The 16,318-nt window shown below is 44.8% G+C and overlaps 2 pseudogenes; one reads left to right on the forward strand and one right to left on the reverse strand.

Annotated features, from left to right (window-relative positions):
- Nucleotides 1–5,667: 5,667 nt before the first annotated feature.
- Nucleotides 5,668–6,660, reverse strand: LOC118650562 (annotated as a pseudogene).
- A 6,057-nt stretch (nucleotides 6,661–12,717) lies between these two features.
- On the forward strand, nucleotides 12,718–13,478 carry LOC118650944 (annotated as a pseudogene).
- Nucleotides 13,479–16,318: the final 2,840 nt, after the last annotated feature.

Below are 16,318 nucleotides of genomic sequence, written 5' to 3' on the forward strand. Positions count from 1 at the left end.
CTTTGCCAGCCTCTGAGCTTGCAGTTTGAAACATAGTTACAAATATAGAAGCTAAACAAAACCCCAGAAACCTGCTTTCAGCTAGCCGGGATCTCAGAGCTAGAGTTGATACAGTGTTTCGATTATAGAACACAAACAAACCAGACACCTGCTTTCAGCAGCAGAGGCCTCAGAGCTGGAGTCAGAGCTCAAGCTGGCCCAGAATTTAAAAAAAAGAAAAAAAGGAGCAGTTGGGAGCTTCAGTCACCTGCCAGCCTGAAAACAGCCCTCAGCCCCTCACCCAGACTGGCCAGGCACCCCAGTGGGGACCCCCACCCTGAAGGGTGTGTGACCAGCTGCAAACAGCCATCATCCCCTCACACAGGCTGGCCAGGCACCCCAGTGGGGACCCACACCCTGAAGGGTGTGTGACCAGCTGCAAACAGCCATCATCCCCTCATCCAAGCTGGCCAGGCACCCCAGTGGGGACCCCCACCCTGATCCAGGACACCCTTCAGGGCAAACCAGCCGGCCCCCACCCATGCACCAGGCCTCTATCCTATATAGTAAAAGGGTAATATGCCTCCCAGCACCAGGATCAGCGGAGCCGCGAGGCCACCTGGCACCAGATCAGCATGACAGGGGGCAGCACCCAAACCCCCTGATCGCCCTGCGGCTCTGTGTGTGACAGGGTGCGGCGCCCTAACCCGCCCCTCCCTCCCCCATGGGCCCTGCTCTGTGTGTGACAGAGTAGAGCCATAACTGCCCCATCGACCCTGCCTTGAGTGTGACGGGGGCAGTGCCCCAACCCCCCAATCAGCCCTACCCTGAGCGTGACTGAGGGTGGCCTCACAACCTCCCGATCCGCGCTGCTCTGTGCATGACAGGGGGCGGCGCCCCACCTCCCCAATCGGCCCTGCTCTGAGCCCGACCAGGGGCTGCACCTAAGGATTGGGCCTGCTCTCTGCCACCCAGGAGCAGGCCTTAGCCAGCAGGTCGTTATCTCCCGAGGGGTCCCAGACTGCGAGAGGGCACAGGCCGGGCTGAGGGACCCACCTCCCCCCCGAGTGCACAAATTTTTGTGCACTGGGCCTCTAGTCTTAATAATAAAAGGCCTGTGGCCGGAATGCAGTATGACCAGACGGGGAACCACAGGGAACGGGTGGGTGGCGGAGGTGGCCAGAGAGAAGCAGACTGAGTGTCTGGGGCCAGCGGGCAGGCAGGGGGCAGGCGGATGGGTGCGGCAGGCACTGTGAGGCGGGTGCAGGTGCGCAGGGCGGTGCGATTTGGCGCTGGGCTTCTAGTCTAAGATAAAAGCACTCTATAAATGTTCACAATACTTACTCATCTGCAGTACCTCTAGACCAGGGTTCTCAGCCCAAGATGCACCATTAAAATTATCTGGGGGAGCTTTAACTCCGGATACCCAGGTTGTACCCTCGGCCGTCAAATCAGAATCTCTGGAGGCTACACTTAGGACTGAATTTTTTTTAAAATATATTTTATTGATTTTTTACAGAGAGGAAGGGAGAGGGATAGAGAGTTAGAAACATCGATGAGAGAGAAACATCGATCAGCCGCCTCCTGCACACCTCCTACTGGGGATGTGCCTGCAACCAAGGTACATGCCCTTGACCGGAATCGAACCTGGGACCTCTTGGTACACAGGCCAACGCTCTGTCCACTGAGCCAAACTGGTTAGGGCAGGACTGAATATTTTTAATGTTCTCTAGATGATTCCAACATGTGGCAAAGGTTGACAATCTCTTATCTGGAAGGTTGTCATAAACTCTTCCTATTGGGTTTGGAGTTCTACAAATCTGTGATCAGAAGCCCTCAGTGAGTTGGGATGTGAAGGGTCATTCTGTCTGTGCCTTCCCTCCTCACAAACTCCTCAAAGAGCCATGAATTGGGCCTTTTCTCTCTGACTTGGATTGGCTTTGGGATGCAAATGATTATACCTTATAAAGCTTGTGGCCACTTCTTTGGGATAGTAGCTGGAGGTTTCCAGGAATGTGGTGAGAGAAGAAGAGGGTAAATTTGGGGGCCAGGGGAAAAAGTCAAAGAGACAAGATAGGCAGCCCCCAGAAAAAGGCTGCCTAGGAGATTTGGTCCCCAACTCAGACCTTGAAGCTGTTTGATCTCAATCCAAGGCAGCTACAACTGAACCCATCTTACCTGGATTCCACAGCCTATGGGGACTAATGAGGTTGCTGTAACAGGAAACGATAGGAAAGGCTAATTGCCTCTGCCTGCTGACAGGGGTGTCTGGGCATCAAGAGTAGGAGAATCTCACCGGCGCTCGGGGGCAAGTCTATTCTTTCTGGGGCACCTTCCCTGTCGGGAAACCTATGACTCACCCACCATGCTGCGTACCCACCATGGAGGCCTCACCAGCACGCTGACCCTCTAGGTGTCAGAGCTGCAGGGTGGTCATTGCAAAGGTGAGGCAAGAGGGCAGTGATTTTCAACTTTGCCGAGGGACCTCAGGGCCCACTGCAGTTTGGGGGACCCCATGCCGAGGAAACGCTGAGCGGAAAGAGCCCCAGTGTCTGATAATTCAGAGCATCTCAGCTTCCATGATGTTATCTGTCAGGGTCTGAATTAGATCTCACATTTACAAAGGCTTCCTCTGCTAAGCACAAGCACGTAATACTAAGGTACTCACTCCACTTAACTCTATTCAAGACACAGGTCCTTGTTGTGGCTTTTGAGGAAGCCACCCACCAACCTCCCAAATTCTAGTTTCTGTCCTGTGACTTGACCGCTCTATGAACCTCATATAATAGGATCATACAGTACCTGCCCTTTTTTGTGACTGGCTAATTTCACGTAGCATAATGTATTCAAGGTTCATCTATGTTGTAGCATGTGTCAGAATTTCCTTCTTTTTTGAGGCTGAATAATATTCTGTTGTACGGATAGACCACATTTAGTTCATCCTGCGTCATCCACTGAAGGACACTCAGCTGCTTCCACTTTTGGCGACTGTGAAGAGAGCTGCTATGAACATAGTGCACGCAGCTCACTGTTGAAGTAGATTTCTACAACCACCCTCGGCCCCACTCCTCACCCTGCTGGGTCTTTTCTGCCAGTCTGCTCCTGGCACACTGTGCGCTTCCTCTCCCAGTTTCATGGGCACAGAGAGAGGACCCTGAGGTGAAACTCCTCCCCTCGTGTCTCCCAAGCCAGGCTCAGCACCCCTGCCTCCCCTGCCTTGTTCCCAAGTCACCAGGTGGCAGCTCATGACACATGGCCCCTGCTCCCTTCAGGGATGCCCTGCTCAGTAGAAAAAGAGCAGCATTTGTTTTGGCCCGACTACCCAGATGAGAAGACCCCATAGAATTCACATGTAGAAACAGAGTAAAAAAAAAAACAAACCCTAAAATTATCACAAGATAAGGAAATGACAGTGATTTGGTCCCCAACTCTTCCCTCTTTCTTTTCTTTTCTTTTTTTTTTTCTTCTGAAAAAAGCCACAAAGGGTTAAATACTTTGCCATGAGCTGGGGCCAACTTCTCCAATCTGTGGTGGCCTGATTGCCCCCAGGCCTGCACTGTGTGAGGGATGCCACAGCTCCTTTGTTGATTATAATGACTCATCTTCGTTATTGTTCTAATACTCCTTAGGAAAACACCCTAATCTTCCTCTGGTGCCAACGACTGCCACAGTGCGGGATGCTTTAGTTCTCTCCTCTCTGTCTTTCCCTGAACCCCCTATTGTTGCCATAGTCACGACGGGGCGATAGCCTGTTTCTGTACTGTACCGCCTGAGGTTATTGTTTAAATCTGTATTATTCCACTGTTCTGAAGATTTACATTTTTAATGGCTCATTTATGTAATCCCATAAATAAAGTAGCAAAAAAAGCATCCCACACAAATGAGTGAATCAGAGTTTGTAAAAGGCTCCTGAGGCAGGTCAGCCAGGGTCTCAGCTGCAGGGCCTTGATTGGTGTGGCCGGTTGAAGCCAGGGTGGCAGTGGGCTTAAGACCACCCAGTCAGTGCCCAAATGGGGCATTACCAAGGAATAGCGGGATGGTGCTGGGGTTCAATCTCCCCTATTTATCGGAGAACACAGTTCTCCTACAAAATCCATTTTAGTCTGAGACTCATTTACCTTATTGCTTTGACAGCTGCACCTCTCTGGCAGAGAAGTTTCTACGATTAGCTTTTTCCCTTGTAGCAGCTGATGCTGTTGCTCCCCCCACCCCTCCTTTCTTCTTCTTAACCAATATATTCCTGGGGCTGCTAAATTCTCTCTAAAGAGCCTGTGAATTCAAGCACCTGCCTCAAGAATGTATTTGACACACTGAACAGAGATATAGTTGGAACAATTCACTGTGAGGCTTCCCTTCACCAACTTCTCGCTGCATACTCCCTCTGCCATGAATGAAAAGCCTTAGTGAACCTTAGCTCCTTTGGGGAAGTTTGTACTAATTAGGCACAAATGAAAAAGTGGCTAAAATGGAACCGAATCAGCACGTGTCTAACAATCTTTTCTGGTCTCTACCCAGCTTAGATGCAAAACTGTAAGTCACTGTCCTCCAGCTTGGTGGACATCTGGGCTCCCGAATACTTGTTCAACTGCCACTATGGAATGTTGTCGTTTGAAACATTTTTGCTTTTAGACATTACAGCCCAGCCTGACCACAATCAGAGTCCTCTGTCTTTCTCTGTCTGGCGCTCCTGGCTCTGCAGTGGCCTCTGCCCACACTTAGACCCCTATGTGCACATTTGCCTACACGGATGGCTCGGAAGTGGTTTGGGACAGAACCCACAGAAAACAGAGGACTTAAAGTGCTCTAAATGTGCACAAATATCAGAATCTAATGAAATTCAGTCGAAATTTAATTGATTAAAAGAGTAATTCCATTCAAAAAGCATTCAATTCCCCACTTCCCTATTTTCTCGCCACAGGAAAATGACTTCTAAATTTGGCAAAATGTGAATTCTAATCTGTAATGTTCATCTTGGGAGTTTGTGGGAAAGAAAAAGGCATTTTTCTTTTATATCTTTGTGGAAGGAAAAGCACTGTGCAAGTTGAAGGCAAATCACAGGATTTGTTGTCTGATTTCCTCAAGAAAGATGGGGTAACAGAGTGAAATCAAGGGTCCTTATGACTTTGATGAAATTTAGTTTTAATTCCTAGCTCTGGAAATGTCTCTCTCTCTTTCATTCTCTCTCCTTTGTCCCCTCAGAAACCTAGCTTCCCCCCAGTAATCAGCAATCCCTGAGGCAGCAGAAAACTGTAGCTGGGACCTGACTAATAGCCACCTGGTTCAGACCTCTGGAAGGCTAAAGATAACATTTCTAAAAAATAATTTTTATTTTTCAATTACAGTTGACATGTAATATTATATTAATTTCAAGTGTACAACCCAGTGATTAGACATTTATATAAGTTACAAAGTGAGCACCCCAATAAATCTAGTACCCATCTGACACCATACATAGTTATTACAATATTATTGATTATATTCCCTATGCTGTACTTTATATCCCAATGACTGTTTTGTAACTACTGGTTTGTACTTCTTCTTTAATAATGCAAAAATAGGTTTATTTGTGCACACACCGATGAAGGAAAGCAGTCTTCTGTCAAATAGAGTAGATCAAGATTCTTAAGTAGCTGATTTTGGGACCTATTACAATGGAAAGACTTGCTTTGCTGCCTCCAGATGTTAGGTCTATTTACCTAATGCATCAGCAGGCTTTTTAAATGGGTCTTCTTGCTCCTGGGCCTGGCTTTCTAATTCTTTACGATATCCTAGCTAGAATTGCAGGTGGTTTGTGTTACTCTTCTGTTCATCCAGGTACTAGTACTTTCCATGAAGCATAAGACATCATATTCATTTTTTGGCAGACGTTGTGGTCTTCAGGTCTAGCAGGAGCTTGGTTAACTGGTTCTCCAATTCCAGGGCTGACTCTAGAGCTTGTATGCTGGTTTGCCAGTTATTTATCTCAGGCTTCTTAAACATTGGAACATATGAGAGTAAACATTTTACTCTCATATCCTCTTAGATATCTTAGGAATTGCTTTCCATTTTCCCTTTTCACCTCAGCTTGGTCTTCAAAGAATGAGGCAAAAAGAGATTGTACTGAGTCTTCAATGGAATCCTAGGCCATCTACACTGATAAAAGACAAAGATGCTAATTGACCTTACCTTCGCTACGTTTATCAGCCAATCAGAAGAGTATGCAAATTAACCCAACAAAGATGGTTGTTAAATTTGCATACTGCAGGCAGATCCCGCTGCGCTGTCCTGCACGGGTGGCAGCACGATCCCCAGCCGCCGCCCACCCCAGAGAGGGATCCGGGCCTGCTGTGTGCCACTGGGGGAGACGGGGCAGGTACCGCGGGATCGGGTGTGCCATCTGCCACCAGGGGAGCGGGCCTAAGCCAGCAGGTGGTTATCTCCCAAGGGGTCCCAGACTGTGAGAGGGCACAGGTTGGGCTGAGAGACCTCTCCCCCCCACCCCCCCACCCAGCCAGTGCACAAATTTTTGTGCACTGGGCTTCTAGTAAATAAATAAGCGTCACTGATGTGCAGCTCATAAGATGCCACGTGATTAATAGTAACACTCCACTCTTTAGAGAGCTGCCATCCCAGCTTTAGAGAAAACCAGGCATAAACAGTGCTCAGTTTGTAGTTCTTAATCCCTTCATCTTTTTCACTCATTCCCCAATCACCCTCCCATCTGGCAGCTGTCAAATGTTCTCTGTATCTATGAGTCTGTTTCTGTTCTGCTTGTTCATTTATATTGTTTTTTAGATGCCACATATAAGTGAAATCATATGACTTTTGTCTTTCTCTGTCTGACTTATTTCACTCAGCACAATACCCTCTAGGCCCAGCCAAGTTGTTGCAGATGTCAAGACTTCATCTTTTCTTTATGGCTGAGCCATATTTCATTTGTATATACAGTATGCACCACTTCTTTATCCGCTTGTCTAATGATAGACACTTAGGTTGCTTCTATATCTTGGTTATATTATAAGTAATGCTGCAATGAACATGTGGATGCATATGTCTTTTCAATTTAGTGTTTTGGGTTTCTTTGGATAAATAACCAGAAATAGAATTGCTGGGTCCTTTGTTGTCTCTTGTTTTAGCCATTGTTATGAAGTCTATTTTGTCTGGTATAAGTATTGCTACCCCAACTTTTTGTTTGTTTCCATTTTCATGAATTAGTAAAGATAACATCTTGATCTAAGTTATGCTTCAGCACCTGAGCCCCAAGGTGGAAGGACCCCCTGGCTACTTTTCCATGAGAGTGGACAGAGGGACACCAGAACAGACATCAGAGCTGTCCTGAAGACCTAAAGAAGTGACTCATTACCCTTACCTCACCTCCAACCAATCAACTTCCAGCAAAAACCCTTGGCCCTAACCCATGGTGTCTTCTGATTTTGCCCTGCATAATCTGAAACCTACACACCAATGGGGAGTTTGGGCTTTTGAGCATTAGCTTCCTGTACTCCTGGGTGGCTCCATTCATCATTACAATAGTAAATCTTTCTCATCGCAACTCTTGGTGTTTAGTGTTTGGCTGTGCCAGCGCCAGGTGGATGGACTTTTTTGTTCTATAACAAGAGGAGGAGCACTGGAACCAGAGCCCGCGAGTTCTTGTGGGGAACCTACCACAACACAAGTCCTGCTGCAGAGTGCAGGGACTGAGGAGTTGGCACCAACTTTTCCATTAACTGCTCTACTCCCACCATACAGAATGACATCTAGCATGTGACACATGATTGTCATATATACTGACAGAATGATGGAAGAACCTGTCTGAGCCTTCCTTTAGTCAGTGAAGCCCGTCTATGAGCATGGTCCTAAAAACCTAAGGAAATGATAACACTCCATTCAAAGCATAAGGAAGATTACCTAAATCTGTGCATGATTTATGGTGATGAAGACCTCCAATAAAACAGAAAGAAACTAGTCTTTTCATTAAACTTTTTGTCTTTTACAGAATTTTTATGGGTAACTTTTAAGCATCACTATGCTATGGAAATTCCATAATGTTCTGACTTTAGTGAAAGGAGATCACAACCATTAATTCAAGTTTTGCTTACAGGTGGTGCTAATCTTTGTGTGTCTTTTTTAAAACTTCATCACTGAATGGATTTGCTCTGAATCATTTACAAATACTGGTAGCTCTCTTTGTGATCTTGACCCAATGGTAAGCTGAGATAATTGTGGCTAAAAGGATAGTTTCAGGTCAAGCCATGTAGTTGTTTCACTTTTTAAAATTTCATATTTATGGCCTGGGTGGTGTTGCTCCGTGGTTGAGTACTGACCCATGCACCAAGAGGTCACCAGTTCGATTCCCAGTCAGAGCACATGCCTGGTTGCGGGTTCAATCCCCAGTGAGGGGAGGGAGACGTGCAGGAGGCAACTGATCGATGTTTCTCTCTCATCAATGTTGCTATCTCTCTATCCTTCCCCCTTTCTCTCTCTCTAAAAAGATTGATAAAAACATATTTTTAAAATTTCATATTTATGGGTATTGAATTAATGATCATGATCTCCTTATAGTGAATTCTGACTAATAGAGCTAAAATACCCAATTAGTCCATACAAAAATTAGCACAAACTAAATCTTGACTTCAATAATTGGGGAAATGAATGAGCACATCTATTTTGCTGATATTTATCTCTTTGATTAATCACAATGAAATTGAGCTAAGCATTTCTTGAGAACTCTGTATTGCCAAGGCCACAGATCATTTCACTTGCAGTTCTTGAAATCACCTCTCCATGAAGACTTCTTAGACTAAACAAATCTATACCAGCCTCACTCTACCTGATCATAAAACCTCCAGAGCCTGTGTGTGCCTCATGCTCCCAACACAGCTGTCTGGCTGGCAAAGAGGCACCCTCCACTCTGTACAAGAGATTAGGTGCCAGCAGCCTTTATATCACCTCTTGCTAGTGCTACTCAATTGAATGCTGAAGATGTCACATGAACCTGGGCCCAGGTGCAAGACAGGTCCTGGCCAGGCCACCAGAGCCTGGTACTTTAGGACTCAGTTTTGCTTATAGGTCAGCGGCATTACTCTCATCTTGCCTCACTTCTCTTCTAATTCCCAAGCCACCCAGGTCATCTATCACCAGAAAGATTCTTATCCCCATAGGGTTTTGTCGCCTAATGCCATGGCTTTCACACTTTTTCACTCCAACTTACAATAAGGAATGAATTTTATGTATATGTCTTGTACACACACATACATGCACTCACAAACAAAAATGACAAAGCATGTTTATCTAAAGTTTCAGATATGCTCTTACATTTTCTTTTTTTTTTAATCCTCACTGAGGATATTTTTCCATTGATTTTTAAAGAAAGTGGAAGAGAGAGTGAAAGAGAGAGAGAAACTTCAATGTGAGAGAAACACATCGATTGGTTGCCTCCTGCACAAGCCCCAACCAGGGCCCAGGCAGGGAAAGAGCCTGCAACTGAGGTACCTGACCTTAACTGGAATCAAACCCGGGACCCTTTGATCCACAGGCCGAGGCTCTATCCACTGAGCCAATCCAGCTAGGGTGCTTACATTTTCTATTTTATTATATATATTCTTTCACATTTTTGAAGCTCAATCGTGTTGACTAAATTGATTCATAACCTACTAAGTTCCCTTCTTGCTGTACCTGAAACCTGGATTTCTCCTAAGAACACTGTTTCCACTCTATTTCTCTTAGAGACTTTTTCCTGCCACTCTCCATGTATCACACTCCTTCTGATCCTGCCATGCTCTTTCTTCCATCTTCCTGCTGACCTCCCAGCTCCTTTGACTTGCATTCCAATAGCCTTTGTCATCAGCCATTCTTCCTTATTACTGTCATCTACCAGTCTCCCCATGTTTCCCCTCATTTATTATGACTTGGCTCCCAAGACACTGTCTTTCTCTTCAAAAGTACTCTTGCATTATTCAAAGTCATTTCAACATCCAAGTCAACACTTTGACAGCTCAGTTTCTTGCTATCTTCATGTCATGTAATCTCTCCTGATCTCATCAAGAACTGTACCACCTGTCTCCTACTCATTACTCTCCTCCCCTCCAGCTGGTCATGTACTCTAATACACCAACATTTTCAACTCCAGTGGGACCTTAACTCTTTAATACTTCTCTGTCAGTTACTCCTGCATGTCCTTCTCCGGAGCAGATTCTGTGGTATAGATCCTTGACTTCCTTCTCCTCCATTATAATTGCCTATATAATTGGGGCAGGACTCGGGAAGCTCTGGTTAGCCCTAGATTTCTGCCTTCTTTGAACTGCCATCTTAGCAGCTGAATGTGTCTTTAAAAAAGCATATACCAGAGGCTTCCTATGAGGAGCAAGGGGTCCCAGACCCACAACAGACCCCTCAGCCAAGGGTTCCAGTGCCAGGAAGAGAAGTATTGTGGCTAAGTGACACGGAGGCTGCCATCATCCCAGCAGTTCCTCTTAAAGGGCCAGTGCAAAGACTTACTCAGACTTGCTCCTTCTGAGCTCCAGTGCTGGGGCGGCAGCTTGGGGGGATCCAGGAACATATGGGAGGAACTGGGTTTCTGGCACCAGGGCAAGAACTCAGGGGCAGTTTTCTCCCAGACAGGAGTGCTCACAGGGTTCATTGTTCCTATGCTGAGCTCTCCCACATCACAGAGCTGACTGGCAGGCCCCATATCTGACTCTGCATCAACCTGGAGCACTCTGGTGGTTCCCTGAGACCCCACCCCACACAATTTGCAACCCCACCCAAGCTGTTTTCAGCAGCTTTTCCATATGAATGGCCTGTCCTGGCTCAGGCTTCAGACTTTCCTAAAATCTCTCAAACAAGTAGCAGCTGGCATCAGTGTGCCCCATAACCTCAATAAGAGACCCAAGGACCGACACTAGCAGCAGCCTGCCTTGCTTTATAGCTTGGCCTCTCCTGGGTACCTCCAAGCCCAACATAAGTAGCAGCCATCTTCAGATTGCTCTGTAGCTCCTGACAGGTGGCCCAAGGCAGTGACTGACTTTGTACCTCCCAGGAGGACCCAGAGCCAGTGCACCCAGTTCTGATGCCAGAAATCCAGTTCCTCCCAGCCTTACTAGCTTACATCTCTACACACTCACAAGTGACACACTCAAGGGGAAGACTCAGTGAACACCAAAGCCCCACTGAAACAACTACTGCTCCATAGGGGTGTCTTCTGCACAGCACCTCTTCCACTGCAGTCACAGCTGGTCCTCACAGCCAATTGGGCTAGAGGTCAATTCCTCCCAGTGGCACCAATAGTAATCAAGGCTCAACTACAATAAGACTATGCACACAGCCCACACAGGGGCACACCTAGAGTGCTCAGCTCACATGACTGAGCCACTGGGCCCTACAGGACACCTACTACAAAAGGCCATGCTACCAATTCCAGGAGACATAGTAACTCTACCTAATACATAGAAACAAATAAAGGGAAGCAGACAAAATGCAGAGACAAAGAAACATGTCATAAATGAAAGAACAGAAGAAATCTGCAGAAAAAGAAGTAAATAAAATGGAAGCAAAACAAATTACTAGATACAGAGTTCAAAATAATGGTTATAATGATGCTCAAGGGTCTTAATGAGAGCTTTAAGGAACTTAATGAGAATTTAAAGGATCTTAGTGAGAATATCAAAGACATGAAAAAGGACCAGTCAGAAATTAAGTCTACACTAATTGAAATAAAGAATAAATTTACACCAGAGAACCAAGATGGCAGCATAGGTAAACACCTGAATTTGCTGCTGCGTAAAACCACATTAAAACCACAACTAAAAGACAAAACGAATATCATCCAGAACCACAGGAAGGCTGGCTGAGTGGAAATTCTACAACTAGAAGGAAAGAGAAAAGCGCATTGAGTCCAGTAGGAGGTGCAGAGGTGTGGAAGTGCGGAGGCATGGAGGTGCACGTGAAAGGGGCTGGCAGCTGGGTACACTGTTGTCTTTTTCAATCAGGAGGGAGAAACAAGCTCCTGACTGCTCTGAACTCCAGTTCCCAGTGAGAATTTGGGGACCCAGACTCATACGAAGAGAAACTGGATTGTCTGGCATGTGGCCGGAACATGAAGGCGGCTTTCTCGCAGACGTGTTTGCAGCGGTCATTGTTCCTACACGGGGGCCGTGGGACACAGATCTCGGCACCTTTCCAAGGCAGAGCAAATTGGCAGCCATTGCGGTTTGCTCCGCCCTGGTGATTCCCTGAGACCCTGCCCCAACCCAATTTACAACCCTACCCAAGCTGTGCAGAGAGGATTTTGTATATGAATGGCCTGGCCTTTCTCCACCTAAAAACCTAGGCAGACTCAGTGAGTGCCAAAGCACCACTAAAGCAAGTCCTGCCCCATAAGGGTGTCTCCAGCACAGAAGTTCTCCCATTGTAGACACAACTGGTCCTCACAGCCAATTGGCCTGGAGGTCAATTCCACCCAGTGATACCAACAGCAACCAAGGCTTAACTGCAACAAGACTGTGCACTCAGCCCACAAAGGGGTGCACCAAGAGTGTCCACTTCAGGTAATTAGGAAGGCTGAGCCACTGGGCCCTATAGGACACCTAGCACAGAAAGCTACTCTATCAACACAGGGAAGCAGTCAAAATGCAGAGACAAAGAAACAGGTCACAAGTGAAAGAAATGGAGGGAAGCAAACTACTGGATATAGAGGTCAAAATCACGGTTATAAGGTTTTTCAAGAATCTTCTAGAGATGTGGTGGCTGGGCCCGGGGAAAATGGCAGCTTCTGGAGAGAGCGGGGCTTCGGCCAGCGGAGGCAGTACGGAGGAGGCGTTTATGACCTTCTAGCGAGGTGAAAAAAATAGAGAAAAGAGATTCAGTTCTAACATCCAAAAGTCAGATTGAAAGGTTGACCCGTCCTGGTTCGTCCTACTTCAATTTGAACCCATTTGAGGTTCTTCAGATAGATCCTAAAGTGACAGATGAAGAAATAAAAAAGAGGTTTAGGCAGTTATCCATCTTGGTGCATCCTGACAAAAATCAAGATGATGCTGACAGAGCACAAAAGGCTCTTAAAGCTGTGGACAAAGCTTACAAGTTGCTACTGGATCAGGAACAAAAGAAGAGGGCCCTGGATGTAATTCAGGCAGGAAAAGAATATGTGGAACACACTGTGAAAGAGCGAAAAAAGCAATTAAAGAAGGAAGGAAAACTACAAATGTAGAGGAGGATGATCCAGAGCTGTTCAAACAAGCAGTATACAAACAGACCATGAAATTCTTTGCTGAGCTGGAAATTAAAAGGAAGGAGAGAGAAGCCAAAGAGATGCATGAAAGGAAGTGACAAAGGGAAGAAGAAATTGAAGCTCAAGAAAAAGCCAAACGCGAAAGGGAGTGGCAGAAAAACTTTGAGGAAAGTCGAGATGGTCGTGTGGACAGCAATACAAAGGGGAAGAAAGAGAAGAAAAATCAGACCTTCCTGAGACCACCGAAAGTCAAAATGGAGCAGCGAGAGTGACGCCTGGGCCACAGCCATGGACCTTCCCCCACTGTCTCCCCACCTGCTCTGAAGGACTCATTCTTTCCTCACTTTCCCCCCCCAACATAGAATAGTATTTGCTTTTTAGGCCATTTTGTTTTCAATATAATTTAATATCAATCAGAGTAATTCTTTTGTACATTGAAATGAGGGGCTTGGTTTAAAAAGAAACCTTCCTCCAGCCCTTACCCCTAGGCCAACCAAGATTGGAAGGTGCCACCGCTGTTGCTGCCTTCTCCACCCTGTAACTTAATGTTTTGTACTTCACTGAATTGTCATAGTTAGAGACTTCGTGTATAGTTTGTGGAAATCATCCAATTAAACCTATTGCTTAAAAAAAAAAAAAAGAATCTTCTAGAAACCTCTGAGAAATATAGTGAGACCCTCAAGGATATGAAAAAGGACCTATTAGAAATTAAGCATACACTGACTGAAATAAAGAATAATATACAGAGATCCAACAGCAAACTAGAGGATCCCAAGAATCAAGTCAAAAATTAGAAATACGAAGAAGCAAAAAACACACAATTGGAAAAGCAAAAGGAAAAAAGAATACAAAAATATGAAGATAGTGCAAGGAGCCTCTGGAACAACTTCAAGCATACCAACATCCGAATTATAGGGGTGCCAGAAGAAGAGAGAGAGAGCAAGATATTGAAAACCTATTTGAAGGCATAATGACAGAAAACTTCCCCTACCTGGTGAAAGAAATAGACCTACAAGTCCAAGAAGTGCAGAGAACCCCAAACAAAAGGAATCCAAAGAGGACCACACCAAGACACATCATAATTAAAATGCCAAGAGCAAAAGACAAAGAGAGAATCTTAAAAGCAGCAAGAGAAAAGCAGTTAGTTACCTACAAGGGACTACCCATACAACTGTCAGCTGATTTCTCAACAGAAACTATGTAGGTCAGAAGGGAGTGGCAAGAAATATTCAAAGTGATGACTAGCAAGAACCTACAACTGAGATTACTCTACCCAGCAAAGTTATCATTTAGAATTGAAGGTCAGATAAAGAGCTTCACAGATAAGAAAAAGCTAAAGGAGTTCATCACTACCAAACCAGTATTATATGAAATGCTGAAGGGTATTATTTAAGAAGAGGAAGAAGAAGAAAAAGGTAAAGATAAAAAATTATGAACAACAAATTGACAACAAATACATATCTATCAACAAGTGAATCTAAAAATCAAGTGAATAAAAAATCTGATGAACAGAATAAACTGGTGAATAGAATAGAATCAGGGGCATAGAAAGGGAGTGGACTGACAATTCTCGGGGGGGAAGGGGTTGTGGGGAGTGCGGGAAGAGACTGGACAAAAATCATACACCTATGGACGAGTACAGTGGGGGGGGGTGGTAAGGGCAGGGGGTGGTGGGAACCAGGTAGAGGGGAGCTATGGGGGGAAAAAGAGGAACAACTGTAATAATCTGAACAGTAAAGATTTATTTAAAAAAATAATAAAATAAAATAAAACTACTAAATGAAAAAAAAAAAGACTCAGTCCAATAGGCTCAATAAGTAAGAAAAGACCAGATTTCCTGAGGAAGTGAGCCTGTTTTCTTGGTTATCCAAAAAACTGCATCTTTATTGTAGTATTAAAAAAAAGAATAAATTTACGGGGATTCGACAGTAAAGGATGCTGAGAATCAAATCAGTGATTTGGAATATGAGGAAGCAAAAAACACCCAAGCAGAAGATCAAAAAGAAAAATGAATCCAAAAATATGAAGATAGAGTAAGTAGCCTCTGAGACAACTTCAAGCATACCAACATTTGAATTATAGGGGTGCTAGAAAGAGAAGAGAGAAAGCAAGATATTGAAAATGTATTTGAAGAAATAATGGTAGAAAACTTCCCCTATCTGGTGAAAGAAATAGACTTACAAATCCAGGAGGTGCAGAGAATCCCAATAAAGATGAAACCAAAGAGGCCCACACCAAGACACATCATAATTAAAATGTCAAAGGTTAAAGACAAAGAGAGAATCTTAAAAGCAGCAAGAGAAAAGCAGTTACAAGGGAGTGCTCACATGACTGTCAGCTGATTTCTTAACAGAAATTTTGCAGGCCAGAAGGGAGTGGCAAGAAATATTCAAAGTGATGACTAGCAAGGACCTACAACCGAGATTACTTTACCCAGCAAAGCTATCATTTAGTATTGAAGGTCAGATAAAGAGCTTCACAGATAAGGAAAGGCTAAAGGGGTTCATCACCAACAAACCAGCATTATATGAAATGTTGAAGGGTATTCTTTAAGAAGAGAAAGGAGGAGGAGGTGGAGGAGGAGGGGAAGAAGAAAGAAGGAAGAAGAAAGAAGAAAGAAAGATGAGGAGGAGTGGGAGGAGGAGGAGGAGGAGGAGGAGGAGGAGGAGGAGGAGGAGGAGAAGGACAACAAGAACAAGAAGAAAGATAAAAATATAAACAATAAAATGGCAATAAAACATATCTATGAACAATTGAATCTAAAAATAAAAATAAAAGGACAAGGAATCTAATGGACAAAATAAACTGATGATAAATAGAACTAGAGGCATGGAAACATGGAACAGACTGACAAATCTCAGAGGAAAGTGGGGAGAAGGGGGCAGGAAGAGATTAACCAAAGAACTTATATGCATATATGCATTATCTATGAACACAGATAGGATGGTGAAGGCCTGGTGTGGGGAAGGAACCAGATGGAGGGAGATAATGGGGGGGGGGGGCGTCTGTAATACTCTCAACAATAAAGAGTATTTTTAAAATTTTTATTTTAAAATATATTTTTATTGATTTCAGAGAGGAAGAGAGAGATAGAAACATCAATGATGAGAAGGAATCATTGATTGGCTGCCT

The sequence above is a fragment of the Myotis myotis genome, unplaced genomic scaffold, assembly GCF_014108235.1.
Source record: "Myotis myotis isolate mMyoMyo1 unplaced genomic scaffold, mMyoMyo1.p scaffold_m19_p_3, whole genome shotgun sequence".
In the NCBI taxonomy this organism is placed as follows: Eukaryota; Metazoa; Chordata; class Mammalia; order Chiroptera; family Vespertilionidae; genus Myotis; species Myotis myotis.